This window comes from Saccopteryx leptura, chromosome 1 (genome assembly GCF_036850995.1).
Source record: "Saccopteryx leptura isolate mSacLep1 chromosome 1, mSacLep1_pri_phased_curated, whole genome shotgun sequence".
NCBI classification, from domain to species: Eukaryota; Metazoa; Chordata; class Mammalia; order Chiroptera; family Emballonuridae; genus Saccopteryx; species Saccopteryx leptura.
This window is the reverse complement of record NC_089503.1, coordinates 240,714,726-240,733,357: the sequence shown is the minus strand read 5'-3', so window position 1 is coordinate 240,733,357 and position 18,632 is coordinate 240,714,726. Positions and strand designations below refer to the sequence as shown.

Here is an 18,632-nt window from a genome sequence, read left to right as displayed (position 1 = left end):
AATGAAAGGCTGATGACTGATGCTTCTCATCTCTCTCCATTCCTGTCTGTCTGTCCCTGTCTGTCCCTCTCTCTGACTCTCTCTCTCTCTCTCTGTCCCTGTAAAAAAAAACAACAACAAACAAAACTAACAAATATCCTAAAATTTGAATTACTATATTTCCAAGTAAAAATAAAAATAAAATTAGTCTTGCCTGACTGGTGGTGGCACAATGGATACAACATCAACCTGGGACACTGAGGTCCCCTGTTCAAAACCCCGAGGTCAATCAAATAATCCCATCCTGTTGCCAGTAAGTAAAATTTTGATTTGTCAAAGATTTCTTGCTTTTTTCAGATCAACTTTATTATGTACTTACCTGCATTTTCTGCCCTCTTTAACATACTGGTTGACCCAGGAACTTCACATAACCCAGTCTATGAAGAACCTATCCTGGGAGTCTTCTGCCCAGAGGAGCTCCTTCTTAGAAAGTACAGCAGAGACCAAGAGAGTCATCACAATTAGCCCTCTGTAAGCATTGGAAACTGCAGGCCAAAGTCCCTGCAATTATCAACACAATAATTAAATAACGACTAATCTTATCTTCTCTACATATTCTCCTGCAAGACCCATCCTGGTTCTACACTATGAAGGAAATTATTTATTTATTTATTCATTTGAGAGAGAAGAGAGAGAGAGAGAGAGGAGAGAGAGGGAGGGAGGGAGGAAGGAAGGAAAGGGGAAGGGAAAAGGGAAAGAGAAGGGAAGGGGAAGGGGAAGGGATTGGGGAAGGGGAATGAGGAAGGGGAAGGGGAAGGGGAAGGGGAAGGGGAAGGGGAAGGGGAAGGGGAAGGAAAGGAAAGGAAAGGAAAGGAAAGGAAAGGAAAGGAAAGGAAAGGAAAGGAAAGGAAAGGAAAGGAAAGGAAAGGAAAGGAAAGGAGGGGGGAGGAGCAAGGAAGCCTCAACTCCCAAATGTGCCTTGACCAGACAAGTGCAGGGTTTCGAACTGGCAACCTCAGTGTTCTAGGTTGACACTTTATCCACTGAGCCACCACAGGTCAGGCTGAAGGAAATTTTATGAGATGAATGCTAAGGATGCTAAGGATTTTTCACTCTCCTCTTAGAATAACAGGACAACATACATGATGTTTTCAATCTAAAAGTATTGCTTGAAACAAATGAACAAACAAGAAAAATAAAAACTCATACACACAGACAACAGTATGCTAGTTACCAGAACAAAGGAGGGTAGAGGAATAGTAGAAGGTAAGGAGAGTCAAATATATGGTGATAGAAGAAGATATGACTTTGGGTGATAGACACATAACGCAATATTAGATGATGTATCATAGAACCGTATTCTTGAAACCTAAATTTTATTAACCTATGTCACCCCAATAAATTTAATAAAAAATAAAAAGTATTGCTTGAGGGTCTAGGTGCCTAACCCTATGCTAGATAATAATATAGATATCCTATACCTACAAATCCTTTGGTATCCTTACTAACCTTATAAGGGTAATAATTCAAGATGATTCAATTCCTAACCCAAAGGGATCTAAAAAAAAACGTAGTTGGAGAGACAAGACAGGTATTTACAACCAGAGAATAAAAGGATGCATGTGTCCTGACTGTATGTACCGTCCTACTTGGACAGCTGCCCAACTGACTGGCCCGGGAATTCCACAGCCCTGGTTACAGTTGTTGGAAATGTCTCTCCATCCTGTCTGCTTCCCTTTCTCTCACCACAGCAAAAGCAAAAGAAGTACTCTTCCCCTCTCATATCTTCCTTTAACTGCTCCATGACTCCAATGATATAGGGTGAGGAGTGTAATAATAGGACAGAGTAAGCCAAAGTAGAGACAGGAAGGAAAAAAGATTCTCTCCATGTTCCTCTGGGGACAAGCAATGGTGACTGATGGATGGATGAAAAGAAGAGGAAAGGGAAACTTCAGGAATCTGTGGGCTCGTCATCTCTTCCAGGATGTTCACCCTTACAGAAATGGATAGATTATTTCATCCCCCTATAGTCTCCAAGAAACCACAGTTCTCTTCTCCACAACTGCCTATTCTCTTACCCCTCTAATATCTGAATCTCATTTAATAGCCCCCCAAAATCCCAAATCATACCAAAATCCCATTTAGTTCTTCAAATCTTCTTCCCACTGTTGACTCAACAAACTTGCTCTACCAAGGTCTAAAAAAACTATCAGAAACGTTTAGAACCAGGGAATTCCTGATCCATACCCCAAAAAGTAGAAGGTTACATTTCTTGACATTCTAAGTTGGACCTCTGAATTCATAGACTTTTTGATTATAATGTCTTAAACAGTGCTATATATTTCAGAGTCTAGGCTAACACATCATTTAGGATCAGAGATTTTTAAACTCTTTTAGTATCAGGACTCCTTTATACTCTTAATATTATTGAGAACCCCAAGGAGCTTTCTTTCTCATGTGGATTCTAGCCTTTGGACTTTTTTTTTTTTAATTATTTTTTGTGACAGAGACAGAGAGAGGGACAGACAGGGACAGACAGGCAGGAAGGGAGAGAGATGAGAAGCATCAATTCTTCGTTGTGGCACCTTAGTTGTTCATTGACTGCTTTCTCATATTTGCTTTGATGGGGGGCTACAGCAGAGCAGAGTGACCCCTTGCTCAAGCCAGCAACCACTGGGTCATCTCTATGATCCCATGCTCAAGCCAGCGACCCCACACTCAAGCTGGTGAGTTCACACTCAAGCCAGATGAGCCCGCCCTCAAGCTGGCGACCTCAAGGTTTTGAAACTGGGTCCTCCACGTCCCAGTTCAATGCTCTATCCACACAGCATCACTGCCTGGTCATGCTGGAAATCTTCTGAATTAGAAATTAAGGCTGAGGGCCCTGGCCGGTTGGCTCAGCAGTAGAGCGTTGGCCTAGCGTGCGGAGGACCCGGGTTCGATTCCCGGCCAGGGCACATAGAAGAAGCACCCATTTGCTTCTCCACCCCTCCGCCGCGCCTTCCTCTCTGTCTCTCTCTTCCCCTCCCGCAGCCAAGGCTCCATTGGAGCAAAAATGGCCCGGGCGCTGGGGATGGCTCTGTGGCCTTTGCCTCAGGAGCTAGAGTGGCTCTGGTCGCAACATGGCGACGCCCAGGATGGGCACAGCATCGCCCCCTGGTGGGCAGAGCGTCACCCCATGGTGGGCGTGCTGGGTGGATCCCAGTCGGGCGCATGCAGGAGTCTGTCTGACTGTCTCTCCCTGTTTCCAGCTTCAGAAAAATGCAAAAAAAAAAAAAAAAAAAAAAAGAAATTAAGGCTGAGAAACATTTAAAACATTTTACCAATCTTTTTTAAAAATAGCAAGATTTATTATGTTAACGTTAATAACATTTTAAAGAAAAACAACACTATTCTCCAAAACAAAAATATACAAATATATATTTAGTGAATCAGTAGCATTTTTTTTTACATTTTTGCAAATTAAAATAATGTCATGTCAACAGTTATGGAATTCGCATGGCTAAACCTGATAAAGTAAAGAAAAATGAAGAATATAACACATGCAAAGGGCAGAGGTTGATGGTCTTAAAAAGTAACACGCTCCCCAAACTCAGGGGCAATGTCAAGAAAGGACTTGTTTTGTGACTAAAGCCAATAAGAATCTACAAGGGTTTTAAAAGGAAAGGTCTATAAAGGTCAGGCAAATAATACAAATTACAGAGTTGATCAGCTGGGAACCTAAAGAGCTCATGACCTTGTCAAAGGCATCAAGTCCAGTGTAGCCAGATTTTCAGGTTGTTATAGAAAATCTACATTTTTTTTTTTGTATTTTTCTGAAGTTGGAAACGGGGAGGCAGTCAGACAGACTCCCGCATGCGCCTGACTGGGATCCACCCGGCATGCCCATCAAGGGGCGATGCTCTGCCCATCTGAGGCGTTGCTCTGTTGCAACCAGAGCCATTCTAGCGCCTGAGGCAGAGGCCACAGAGCCATCCTCAGCGCCCGGGCCAACTTTGCTCCAATGGAGCCTTGGCTGAGGGAGGGGAAGAGAGAGACAGAGAGGAAGGAGAGGGGGAGGGGTGGAGAAGCAGATGGGTGCTTCTCCTGTGTGCCCTGGCCGGGAATCGAACCCGGGACTCCTGCATGCCAGGCCGATGCTCTGCCACTGAGCCAACTGGCCAGGGCTTAGAAAATCTACATTTTTAATGAAAATCTGCAAATCTGAATTTTTAAGTATTTAAACTGCAGGCTAAACAAAACACATCTATAGGTAAAGGTAGCCTATGATACACCCAGTTTGCAACATCTATTCTACATAGCAAACAAGAATTATCTAATCTTTAGGAAATTATTCCCAAAGGAAATTTATCCTACAGTGTGATACTGATATTAGATCAGTAGAAAAGAACAAACTTAGCCTGACCTGTGATGGCACAGTGGATAAGGCATCAACCTGGAATGCTGAGGTGGCCGATTCAAGGCTCCAAGCTTGCCCAGGCAAGGCACATACAAGAAGCAACCACTACAAGTTGATACTTTCCACTCCTCCCTTGCCCTGCCTTTCTCTCTCTCTCTCTCTCCCCTCTCTAAAATCAATAAATAAAATATTTTTTAAAAAGAAAAAACTTATAATAAATGAAACAACATTAAAATAAAATGTTATCAAAACAACAAAAAAATAAAAGCTGTGGTGCTTCAGGAGTGAACAACAGACTGTATCTAGTAGACAAGAATGTCTATTACTAGAAAATTGCACTTTATTTTGGTGGAGTTGTTGGAGATGGCTCACCAGGTTCTACCATTGTCTTGAGAAATAGTCTTCATAAAATCCAAGTCCTAGATTCACAAATCACTCTTCCAATTATTAATTGGGAGTAATTGCAGAACAGTAATTGAGAACAAGCACTCATAGAACAGCCATAAAATATCAAGAGATATTTACTGAGCACCTTCTACTTGCAAAGCACTCTAAGAAACACAATGAATAAGAAGTGGTCTGGGCTTTCTAGTAGCCACAGCCTAAAAGATGAGGGGGCTCAAAACACATAGAAAAAAGCTAAACAGTACCAGCATTAGAAAACAGGATGAGTCAAATACAAAAAGATGTCGCCCAGACAGTGACATTCCCTAAGGAGTAGAAAACATACTCTAAATTCAAAAGGCAGATTATAGGAAATAGGAGCAGGCCTGAAGGAAGATCAGACTGGTATTTTGGCTTCCAGAAACCAGTTTGAATGCTATGTTGTAATCTAAACATAAGGCAATTTTGGTTCTAACTAGGGTAATGTCAAAGAGTATGAAAACAAATGTTGGGATAAAAATACTCAAGAAAAATCAGCAAGATTTGGCACCTGACTAAATAAGGATATTTAATATTCACTTATTAATCCATCTACAGAACAAATGACCCAGTTTCTTCAACAACGAAGGACCTAACAAATCAAAAGACAGAAAATTCCATCACAGTGTGTAGATCCTATTTGGATGCTATTCAAAACAGACTTTGGGGAAAAACCTTTACAAGACAATTGGATACATGAACCCTGACTGAAAGTTGGATGCAATTACCTAATTATTGTTAATTTTTTAGGTGTAATAATGGTATGTGGTTATGTTAACACTAATAAGATATATATTAAAATATTTGTGGGTACAGTGGGATTTACTTCAAAATAATATGGGGAAAAGAGTACAAGCTGTGGATAGAACAGTATTAACTATGGGCTAATGGTTTTGGGGGCTGAGTGACAAGCACATAGGGATTCATTCTACTACCCTGTCTACTTTGGCATAGCTTTTAAATTCTCCATAACAAAAATAGTTTTTTTTAATTAAATGGCAAATTCAACTTTCACAAACTAGTTGACCTTTATATAAAATCTATTTCACTTTTCTCAAAAACAGAGTAAAGGGATTATTGAATTATTTTATATAAGGGTCAAAACATGAAAGTAAAGATTTATTACTACTCTTGTCTGATCTGTGGTAGCACAGTGGACAAAGCATCAACCTGAGATGCCGAGGTACCAGGTTCAAAACCCAGAGGTCAATGGCTTGAATGCAGGCTCACCAGCCTGAGTGCAGGGTCACCAGCTTGAGTGTGGGATCATTTGGAAGGATGACTGGAAAGGTGATTTGTGAGTCTGGGAATTGAATTTTTTTTTTTTCATTTTTCCAAAGCTGGAAACGGGGAGGCAGTCAGACAGACTCCTGCATGCGCCCGACTGGGATCCACCCGGCATGCCCACCAGGGGGCGATGTTCTGCCCCTCTGGGGCGTCGCTCTGTTGCATCCAGAGCCATTCTAGCACCTGAGGCAGAGGCCACAGAGCCATCCCCAGCGCCCGGGCCATCTTTGCTCCAATGGAGCCTCGGCTGTGGGAGGGGAAGAGAGAGACAGAGAGGAAGGAGAGGGGGAGGGGTGGAGAAGCAGATGGGCGCTTCTCCTGTGTGCCCTGGCTGGGAATCGAACCCGGGACTCCTGCATGCCAGGCCAACGCTCTACCGCTGAGCCAACCGGCCAGGGCTGGGAATTGAATTTTATGAAGAGTATTTCTCAAGACAATGATAGAGCCTGGTAAGCCATCTGCAATGACTCCCATGGTCTCTGGCTTGAGCTCAAAGGTCACTGGCTTGAAGCCCAAGGTCATTGGTTTGAGCAAGGAAGGGGTCACTGGTTCAGCTGGAGCCCCTGGTCAAGGCACATATGAGAAGCATTCAATGAACAATAAAGTGATGCAACTACGAGTTGATGCTTCTCATCTCTCTCCCTTCACCCTCCCTTCTCTCTCTTGCTAAAAAAAAAAAAAAAAAAAAAAAAAAAAAGGGATTTATTATTACTCTTATACCCATCCTACAAATATTTTTATTTAACTATAAGAAATATATAAATTTGGTTTGATAAAAGTGAAGCGATAGTGAAATTCACCATCAGACAAGATACTTTTTAAATATTTTTTAAATTATAGGTTGACATACATTATATCAGTTTTAGGTGTATAACATAGTGATTAGACATTTATATAACTTATGAAGTGATTGATCACCCCAACAAGTCCAGTACCCATCTGGCACCACAGTTATTACAATATTATTGACTATATTCCTCATACACAATGTTCCTGTCTCTCTCTCCCTCTCTCTCCCACCCTCCCTCCCTTCCTCTCTCTAGTTGAAATAAAAAAATAAACATTCAAAAGTATTATTGACTATACTCCTTATGATGTACTTTACATCCGCATGACTATTTTTATAGCTGGCAATTGGTACCTCTTAATTCCTTTCACCTTTTTGTCCATCTTGACTGCCGTCCCCACAATCTGGTGACCATCAGCTTGTCCTCTGTATCAATGAATAACAAACTAAAGTAGGCTCCAAAACCCAAAACTACTAATTTCCAAAAGAAATTATTTTTCATTTTAGCTAAACATCACTCTCATAAGAAAATGGACAATGTGGCCCTGGCTGGTTAGCTTAGCGGTAGAGCATCAGCCTGGAGTGTGGATGTCACAGGTTTGATTCCAGGTCAGGGCACATAGAAGTGACCATCTGCTTCTTCACCCCTCCCTTTCTTCCTTCTCTCTCTCTTTCTCCCTCTTCCATTCCCATAGCCATGGAGCAAGTTGGCCCCAGGCACTGAGGATGGCTCCATGGCCTTGCCTCAGGTGCTAAAATAGCTCAGTTGCCAACTAATAGAGCAACAGATCTAGGTGGGCAGAGCATCGCCCCATAGGGGGCTTGCTGGGTGAATCCTAATTGGGATCTTAAATTGTCTGCCTCCCTGCTTTTCACTTAAGAAAAATAAAATAAATAAATAAATAAATAAATAAAAAGAAAATGGACAATACTCAAAATTAAACAATAGAACCATTTCAAAGTTGACTTTACAAAAATCTAATCTTACAAAGTGCACAAGAGAATAATTCCACTTTTCTACTTTTCAGTTTCTTTTTGCTTTATTTTTGGTTTTTCTAATATGTTTAGATACTGTATGCTAAAAATAATTTACCTACAACTTATTAGAACTAAAGATTGATAACGATTATCCTAACTCTTAGCTTGATACTTGGCCAAGAGTTGTTCCACTGTTGAATGGATCATAAAGTACCTAAGGTGTTGTGATACAGCAACTTTTCCTGTTGGATTCTGGTTCCTCAGATATTCCCTCATGGAGTACTGCTACCTTCCTCTTTAAAACAGAAGTCTACATTCTTACACAATATCTGCTTTATACTAGCAACAACTCCTACACTAGTGATTCAAACAAAGAGCCCCCCCAAAATACACTATTGCCAAACACACACAAATTTTAAGACCTCAATAGTGGGACTTGGTAGTTAATTAAATATCTTATCTAGTATATTATATACTATCTGATAATTTTATGCTGAATCCAGAATTCTAGGGAAATTCAAAGCATTTAACTCCTATTAGCTATAACTTGCTTAATCTAGTAACTAACCATACATATATAATGACCCCCATTATAACAAATGTTAATATACAAGTCATATATCGGTGATAGAGACTCTTCTTGTATTAAAAAAGTTTATTTCTTCTTAGTGCTATAAAAGCATAAATGATATATTTATATATCCAGTGACAATGCTAAAATATCATAACTTCTATAACTGTCTAATTTTCATTCACACAGGTTTACTAATCAGCTATTAAACATTCTTAACAACAACTTACTAGCCTTTGCTGGTAAAACTTCAAAAAAATCTTAATTTATTACTATTTGATGATCTGCTAACATCAACTATGCAATGATATGAATTCAACCATATATATTTTATTATCTTTTTGGTTATTAAGAATCTCCCTGCCTGACCAGGCAGTGGTGCAGTGAATAGAGTGTCCGACTGGGATGTGGAGGACCCAGGTTCGAGACCCCGAGGTCGCCAGCTTGAGCACGGGCTCATCTGGTTTGAGCAAGGCTCACCAGCTTGAGCCCAAGGTCGCTGGCTCAAGCAACGGGTCAATCAGTCTGCTGTAGCCCCCTGGTCAAGGCACATATGAGAAATCAATCAATGAACAACTAAGGAGCCGCAACAAAGAACTGATGTTTCTCATCTTTCCTTCCTGTCTGTCTGTCCCTATCTGTCCCTCTCTCTGACTCTCTCTGTCTCTGCCACACACACACACACACACACACACACACACACAAAAAGAATCTCCCTGATTGCCTGACCTGTGGTGGCACAGTGGATAAAATGTTGAGCTGGAATGCGGAGGTCGCCAGTTCAAAGCCCTTAGGCTTGTCTGGTCAAGGAACATATAGAAGTTGATGCGTCCTGCTCCTCCCACCCTTCTCTCTCTCCTCTCTAAAGTGAATAAATAAAATCTTCAAAAAAAAGAATCTCTCTGATTTGCCAGACCAGGTGGTGGTGCAGTGTATAGAGCATCGACCTGGGACACTGAGAATCCAAGTTCACAACCCTGAGGTCACCGACTTGAGCACAGGCTCACTAGCGTGAGCGCGGGGCTGCTGGCTTGAGAATGGGATCATAGACAGGACCCTATGGTTGCAGGCTTGAGTCCAAAGGTCACGGACTTGAAGCCCAAGGTTGCAGGCTTGAGCAAGGTCACTGGCTCAGTTGGAGCCCCCCCAGTCAAGACATGTATGAGAAAAAAAATCAATGAACAACTAAAGTGCCACAACTACAAATTATGCTTATCTCTCTTCTTTCCTGTCTATCCCTTTCTCTTTCCTTCACTAAAAAAAAAAGTCTCCCTGATTCATTTTCACAACTATATTCAAAAGTAGTAAATGATTTTCACACTCAATAGACACAGTACTTTTTAAGAGTAATCATCTAGGCCTGACCTGTGGTGGCGCAGTGGATAAAGCGTCAACCTGGAACACTGAGGCTGCCGGTTCAAAACCTTGGGCTTGCCTGGTCAAGGCACATATGGGAGTTGATGCTTCCTGCTCCTCCCCCTTCTCTCTCTCTCTCTCTCTTTCTCTCTCACTCCTCTCTCTCTAAAAATCAATAAATAAAATTTTTTTTAAAATCTTAAAAAAAAAAGAGTAATCATCTAAAATTTCTGAGTACACAAACCAATGCACTCCCCACTTTCCCCTGATATAATCAGAGTGGACAGGCTCCCCTATGAAGAGCCTCTTTATGAAATTAAAACATACCACATACCATTCTCCAGAGGAGTAAATTGTATTTGGGCAGAGTTATTAGTTTCACTCAAGTCATTTCACAGCAAAGAGAACAAACAGGTCTGTTGTATATACCATAATTACATTTTGCATGATTTCCTTCAATTAAAATCTTCCCTTAAGTTACCATTCATATAGCAGCAGAGAAATTTTAAAAGTCGTTATCTAACATGACCCAATGATGCTTTCCACTAACAAGAAATTAGTCTGAAAAAGATTTCATATATTTCTAGAGGGTTTTTGTTTGTTTTGCTGTTTGTAGATAAGTAGGTCTTGAATTTATTTTGTAAACAAAACTTGTTCTATCTACCTTTTCATTTAGAAGGCTAAAAGTGATTTCATGTATTTTAAAGCAATTACTGGCATAAGGCCCTTTCCTCAGCAGCATTACTCAGTACATTTACAATACAATGTATATGCATGGACCAATCTCAGCTAATTCTGCATACTTGTTTTATGTATATATATATATAAATGAATATATACAGAAATATACACGTGTGTTTTCTGTATATACTCACTCATCTACCAGGATTAGAGTACTCTGAATCTTCAAATAAGGACTTGGTATGCTTTGATCATACTAGGCATTCACTAAATACTAAATAATCTTAACTAAACTGATTGCCTAGTAAACAATAAGAAGAAATAAAAAGATTTTTAATGACTTTATTAACTAGAGCTGGTTGAGATCAACATCTCAAACATTCTTCTCACTAGATGGGCAGCTATAACCTTACATTATCAATTAATCACTAGGTTAAACATAACTAAATGGGAAGGAGAGGAAAGAACTGTTTTATTACTATGAACATAAAAATCTCTGCATAACTATGCCATCTATGGCTTATTCTGTCCATGTTGAAGAATATCTCTAACACGTACTAAAAAAACAGGCCATTTCACAAAATACTACAGAAATCAGTGTTCAGGTTCAATAAGATCTTTTTTTTTTTTTTTTTTTTTTTTACAGAGACAGAGAGAGAGTCAGAGAGAGGAATAGACAGGGACAGATAGACAGGAACGGAGAAATGAGAAGCATTAATCATTAATTTTTCATTGTGCAATTTGACACCTTAGTTGTTCATTGATCACCTTCTCATATGTGCCTTGACCACGGGCCTTCAGCAGACCAAGTAACCCTTTGCTTGAGCCAGTGACCTTGGGTCCAAGCTGGTGAGCTTTTGCTCAAACCAGATGATCCCGTGCTCAAGCTGGTGACCTCAGGGTCTCAAACCTGGGTCCTCGGCATCCCAGTCCAATGCTCTATCCACTGCACCACCGCCTGGTCAGGCTCATTAAGATCTTGAAGTGTAACTCTCCAAAAGTTTTCTACTTTAGGAGTTCTGGTCTTAAAATCTTACTCTTGGGGGAGGGGAAGGGGGAGGACACAAAGAATACTAGATAGAAGGTGACGGAGGACAATCTGACTTTGGGTGATGGGTATGCAACATAATTGAATGACAAGATAACCTGGACATGTTTTCTTTGAATATATGTACCCTGATTTATTGATGTCACCCCATTAAAATTAATAAAAATTTATTTATATAAAAAAAAATCTTACACTTAATGGGGCAGAGTAATAAAGAAAGAATTGTATGAGAAACTAGCCTGATCAGGCGGTGGCACAGTGGATACAGCATTGGACTGGGACGCGGAGGACCCAGGTTTGAAACCCCAAGGCCGCTGGCTTGAGAGCAGGCTCACCAGCTTGAGCACAGGGTTGCTGGCTTGAGCATGGGATCATAGACATGACCCCATGGTCGCTGGCTTGAGCCCAAAGGTCGCTGGCCTTACGCCCAAGGTCGGTGGCTTGAGCAAGGGGTCACTCACTCTGCTGCAACCCCCCAGTCAAGGCACATATGAGAAAGCAATCAGTGAACAACTAAGGTGTCGCAATGAAGAATTGATGCTTCACATCTCTTTCCCTTCTTGTCTGTCTGTCCTTATCTGTCCCTCTCCCTGACTCTCTCTGTCTCTGTCAAAAAAAGTAAAAAAGAGAAACTCTAAGTTAATGTATTAATGTTTTTAGTGTTACACACACACACACACACACACACACACACACATACATGATAGAAAACAGGGCTAAAAACAAAAATGGATTAACTGACCAGTGGATTAAAAAGTACAATTTATACTGAGAATATTTTTCCCTTTCAGGTTTCAGTTCAAGTGTTAAAGTGAGGTCACCTCTGAACAGGCTCACTGATCCATAGTCTCTTCAAAGACTTTAAAGTACATTAAAACAATTTCCACTGCCACACTTGCTTGGAATTTACCACAAATAATAGATTTAGGAGGGAAAACCTTTTGTTTTGATTTGGTTTTTAAAGAGGGAAAAAGGAATAACAGGATATTTGTTTTTGTTTTTTCTTGACAAAGACAGAGAGAAACAGAGAGAGGGACAGATAGGACAGACAGACAGGAAGGAGAGAGATGAGAAGCATCAATTCTTAGTTGCGGCTCCTTAGTTGTTCACTGATTGCTTTCATATGTGCTTTGACGGGGGGGGGGGGGGGGGGGGCTATAGCAGAGCGAGTGATCCCTCGCTCAAACTAGCAACCTTGGGCTTCAAGCCAGCGACCATGGGGTCATGTTTATGATCCCACACTCAAGCCAGCAACCCCTCATTCAAGCTGGTGAGCCTGAGCTCAAGCTGGTGAGTCCGTGCTCAAATCAGATGAGCTCGTACTCAAGCTGGCGACCTCAGGGTTTCGAACCTGGGTCCTCCATTTCCCAGTTCGACACTCTATCCATTGTGCCACCACCTGTCAGGCTAGGATATTTGTTTAAAATATCAACTTTTACCTCCCCCCCCCCAAGATAAATTTGTGATATTATTTTTGGGTCCTTTCAACACAATTTTTTTTACCTTTAAAAACAAGGCATTATACTTTGAGTAATCAATTTTCTTGAGTCACATCTAATCTGACTTTTTAATAGAAAAAGTCATTCGTGTCCAGATAATATTGTGCAAATATTTACAAATATACATAGTGAAAATGTGAAGAAATACAAGGGAAAGACAGAAACAAATTCAGCTAAGTAGTTAACTGTGGTAAAGAGGAAAGGGGTTACAATTGAGAGGCAATTCACAGAAGGCTTAAATTGTATACTGACAATGATTTGTGAAACTGAGTGATAGGTACATAAAAATGTTTTATTCTTTTAACCTTTTTGTATACTATATTTTTAAATTTTTGATCATGCTGCCTGGCCTGTGATGGCACAGTGGATAGAGCATTGACCTGGAATGCTAAGTTTGCTGGTTCAAAATCCTGGACTTGCCTGTCAAGACACAACAAGCAAGCAATGAACAACTAAAGTGAAGCCACTATATGTTGATACTTCTTGTTCCCTCCCCTTCTCCTCTCTCTGTAAATCAATAAATAAAATCTTTTTAAAAATGTTGTCACTGGCCGGTTGGCTCAGCGGTAGAGCGTCGGCCTGGCATGCGGGGGACCCAGGTTCGATTCCCGGCCAGGGCACATAGGAGAGGCGCCGATTTGCTTCTCCACCCCCCCCCCTCCTTCCTCTCTGTCTCTCTCTTCCCCTCCCGCAGCCAAGGCTCCATTGGAGCAAAGATGGCCCGGGCGCTGGGGATGGCTCCTTGGCCTCTGCCCCAGGCACTAGAGTGGCTCTGGTCGCGGCAGAGCGAGGCCCCGGAAGGGCAGAGCATCATCCCCTGGTGGGCAGAGCGTCGCCCCTGGTGGACGTGCTGGGTGGATCCCGATCGGGCGCATGCGGGAGTCTGTCTGACTGTCTCTCCCCGTTTCCAGCTTCAGAAAAATACAACAACAAAAAAAAAGTTAAAAGAAATTTTTTTTGCTCAAATCCTTATAAGGCCTGACCTGCGGTGGCGCAGTGGATAAAGCGTTGACCTGGAATGCTGAAGTCGCTGCTTCGAAACCCTGGGCTTGCCTGGTCAAGGCACATATGGAAGTTGATGTTTCCTTCTCCTCTGCCCTTCCCCTTCCCCTTCTCCTTTTCTCTCTCTCTCTCTCTCCTTTCTAAAATGAATAAGTAAAATCTTAAAAAAAAAACACACACACACACAAAAAAAAAATGAAAAAAATCCTTATAAGTAGTGAGTGCTCAATAGAAAAGTATACTGGAACCTAGCGTTCCAAATCAGTAACCAAGGATAGATGCTGGCCAAGACCTGTTTTATTTGGATAGCATAATGTTTTGTTTTGCTTTTTAGTTGTAATTTGAATGCCTTCAGGCAGGGGTATGCACTCTTCAATTAGGCAGAGTCACCACCATTTTCCTTACAATAAATGAGTTCTTAAAGAGTAAAAGAAATTGGAATCCTCATATACTGATGGTAGGAATATAAAATGGTGCTGCTGCTTTGAAAAACAAGCTGGCAGTTACTCAAAATGTTAAGCATAGAGTTACCATATGACCCAGCAATTCCACTCCTAGATATATGTAACTAAGAGAAAAGAAAACATATGTCCACACAAGACTTTTACACAAATGTTCACAGCAACTTTATTCCTAATAGCTAAAAAGTGGAGACAACCCAAATATCCATCAACTGATGAGCCAATAAACAAAATAGAATACAATGAAACATTACTGCACCATAAAAAGAAAAGTGCTGATAAATGCTACAACAAAGATAAATCTCAAAAACATTATGCTAAGTAAAAGAAGACAATTACAGAAGACCACATGTTATATAATTTCATTTATATGAAATGTCCATTATAGGCAAATCTCAGATCTAAACAGACAAAGTATATTAATCAGGTGATTAAAATGTCATAAAATTTGGCCCTGGCCGGTTGGCTCAGTGGTAGAGCGTCGGCCTGGCGTGCAGGAGTACTGGGTTCGATTCCCGGCCAGGGCACACAGGAGAAGCGCCCATCTGCTTCTCCACCCCTCCCTCTCTCCTTCCTCTCTGTCTCTCTCTTCCCCTCCTGCAGCCAGGGCTCCATTGGAGCAAAGTTGGCCCGGGCGCTGAGGATGGCTCCATGGCCTCTGCCTCAGGCTCTAGAATGGCTCTGGTTGCAACAGAGCAACACCCCAGATGGGCAGAGCATCACCCCCTGGTGGGCGTGCCGGGTGGATCCCAGTCAGGCGCATGCAGGAGTCTGGCTGCTTCCCCGTTTCCAACTTCAGAAAAATACCAAAAAAAAGAAAAAAAGATAAAATGTCATAAAATTAGATGATGGTGAAGGTTGCACAACTTGGTAAATACATAATGTCAATCAGTAGTTGTTGGTGCCAATTCAACACCAACAGGATTGCTTTTCAGCCTTTTGGCTAAGTCAAGTGCAACACTAGCAGGAATCCCCAATCTAGGGTGAGGTAAAGGAGAAGACTATTCAGTGCAAACAGCTCAACAGTGTTACATTTCAATTATGAAACTACACGGCTATGGAGAACAACCTGTGAGATGACTCTTGGGATGAGGTGGCCCGTGACCCCTTGAAAGCTAGACAGTTCTGCTCTGCTCTTGTCAGTCCAGTCTGGCATGCCAGGATGGCTATACTCCACTCCACTGAGACACCTTTGGTGTTTCAGCTCCAGCCCGGAAAATGCAGTTTTAGATGGAAAGAGAAAGTGTGCTTCCCTGAGCCAGAGTGGAACTGCCTTAGAGAAAAGGCCCTGTCTCAGACCCATGATTGGTCTGTTCTCATGCAAATGAGGGGTCCAAATCCTCAGTTCAATTTGTCTAAAAAGCACTGTCCAGACTGGTCAAAATGGAGCTGCTCTAATTGGTCAGTGAAGATGCTAATGAGAATATAGCTATGCAATTCTGATTTGAGAGGATCTCCTTTATATGGGCTGGCTCAAGGTGCAGAAACACAGTGTGGGCAGGCAGTTAGGCCAGAAGGCAGGCAGCTTAGTGCAAGGTTTTCTGGGAGGCACAGCTTGTATGAGAGGCCCTGTTCAGCAGTGGTTGCTAGGCTCTGTTTTACCGTGGATTTTTTTTTTTTTTTTAGCCCAATTAGCCACCAGGCGCCCTTCTCTATTTTTTCTTTGTCAGCGTCAACATTAAAAAACCACTGAACTGTTCAATTTAAAGGAGTGAATTATATGGTACATATAGAATATCTCAAAGTGGTTTAAAAATAAACAAACCAAAGACATCCATTCATTTTAACTCCCTAAATGTGGTTCTCAAATTGTGGTCTGAGAATTCCTGGGGGTCACACAGGGCTCTTTAGGAATCTTGAGGCGAAAACTCTTTTCACAACACTGAAACATTTTCCTTTTCCACTGTGTTGATATTTGTACTAATGGTGTAAAAACAATGGTACGTTAAACTGCTTACACCTTTGGCATAGTGACACCAGAGTTCTGATAGTCATTCATCTGTATCACCACACATCACATGAAAAAATTAAAATATTTTTCACTTCAAAATGTCCTCAATAAGGAGTAAAAAGTATTAGTTTTATTCAATTTGGACATACACATCTTCTTAATATTATGTGTGACAAAATGGGAAGTAGCTATGAAGCGCTTCTACTAGAGACCAAAATATAAAAAAAAAGTGTGATTTTATGAGTTGTGGGCCAAACTAGTCACTTTTTTAATAGAACAGCATTTTTACTAGAAACGACTATTTTCCTATGGGAAAACCCATTCCCATTTCCAAACTCACCTATACATAACTTTTATAACAAAACTGTTTCATAAAGTGGAGGCTGCCACTCTCCATGGGAAATCATACTTCCTCCCTTTTAAAACAACTATTTAAGTATATTAACCAATCTTTAAACCTGAGTTAGCAGGAAAGGCCTGTTTGGTGGGTAGAGGAGGGAATGAGGCAAAAGGCAGAAGATAAGACTTAGCCTAAGAAACTATTTTGTTCTATCACATGACAGGCTAACTAGCATTAACATTTTACTATAGGACAAAATTTTAATAAGTTTTAAGATATAATCAAAACAAAATAAGGCTTAAAGATTTATATTATTATTTAAAAGGCGGCTGTTTTACGTTATGGTACCGTTCTAACTAGTTACAAAAGAAACTTAAAATACTCCTAAATGCTAAGAGTCACACACTGATAATTACACTTGAAAAAATTGATTAAGAATAGATAACGAGTTAGTCATTTAACAGATGATTTGTATGTCTGTTGAAGATGAAGATATAGAAAACCCCAAGGACCAATCTAGAAAACTAATTTGGTGCAGGACAAAGGTAATTCCATAAAGACGCTTAATTGTACTAGTAGTGGTATAAGAAGTGTAGCCGTGCATAAGAAAAATATAGATCAAATCTACCAGTGTGCATCCAGTACTTTTTGCGTAAGGAGAAGACTGATCTGGTAGAGCTCAGTCATTGGAGTGTTTAAAGTGAGTGCTGTGGAACAGAAAGAGTTCCTCCTTAATCTTTCCTGTATTTGATAAAACAGCCTTTTGTTCTTACCCATGTTCACTAGCAATATTTTGACCTGGTTTCCCAAGTTAGCTGATACTAAGAAAAGTCCAATTTACAAGGATTAATATTTTATTCACTGTAAACATAAAGGGTCTAATTTCTCTAACAGATGGCATGTTAGTCCCTAAGAGACCCATCAACTTTCAGCAAACTAGACAAAATAAAGTTTCTGACTTTGCAAAACTGTAATTTTGATACAGCTAGGTATTTTCTTGATAAGCGTGTGTATTTAGGTATTGAACTGAATACATTTTGGGTTTAAAAACATTTACTTCCTTTATGAAGTTATATTCTAACTCATTAAACATACCATGGACTACAAGTTAAATACTGGTCATCATAACAATAACAGTTACACTCCAATAATAGCTAACATTTGTATAAGGTTTATTATAAATAAATAGGCACTGCAATTTTACATCTTTTAACTCATTTAATCCTTATAACAACCTCAGCGCGGGTACTATTACAATCCCCACCCTGAAGATGAATAAGCTGAGAGGAAGGACAATTAAGTAATTTGCTCCATATCACACATGTTAAGTGGTGTGGCTGGGATTCAGTACCGGATGTCTGGCTCCAAAGTCAGCATTTTTAATCTGATTAGCCTTGTAGTATCAATTTTCTGAATTTTAATCATCTTATTTTTCAAAATAATCTTGAAATTTTATATATGTCATAGCAAAAATGTTTCCCAAATCCCTGTGATAAAACTGTTAAACAACTGAAAATGGTTTACTTATTCATTTACCCAGGGCTTCTATTAGTTTTAATGAGCATAAACATCAATTTATGAAACTTTCAGAAGTTAATGCAAAATTAATCAGAAAAATATATAAACCATTGTTTTAAAATTTATCCATGTTCACTTTCAAAGTACTGTATACTAAATAATTTCAGTTAAGTATACATATAGAATTAGTCACAGTTTTAGATGAATAAAATTGGATATATTCTAAAAGCAACAATATTGTAACTTTTAAAATAAAAATATATATTAATTGGAGCCTTTCTGACTAGTAACTCAAACTGACTCAAATCACTTACATGTATGTCAATGTCAAATCCCTGGCTCTACCTCCAAG

General features: G+C 40.3%; 1 protein-coding gene and 1 non-coding gene across 2 annotated transcripts in view; both read right to left on the bottom strand.

The window, feature by feature from the left end:
* KIF13B (kinesin family member 13B) overlaps positions 1–18,632 on the bottom strand; it is a 235,453-nt gene that overhangs the window by 190,103 nt on the left and 26,718 nt on the right. The gene's annotated exons all lie outside the window — the stretch shown is intronic.
* On the bottom strand, positions 10,385–10,511 carry LOC136389878 (small Cajal body-specific RNA 15). The gene has a single exon (XR_010748438.1). It is a non-coding gene; the product is annotated as a small Cajal body-specific RNA 15 (non-coding RNA).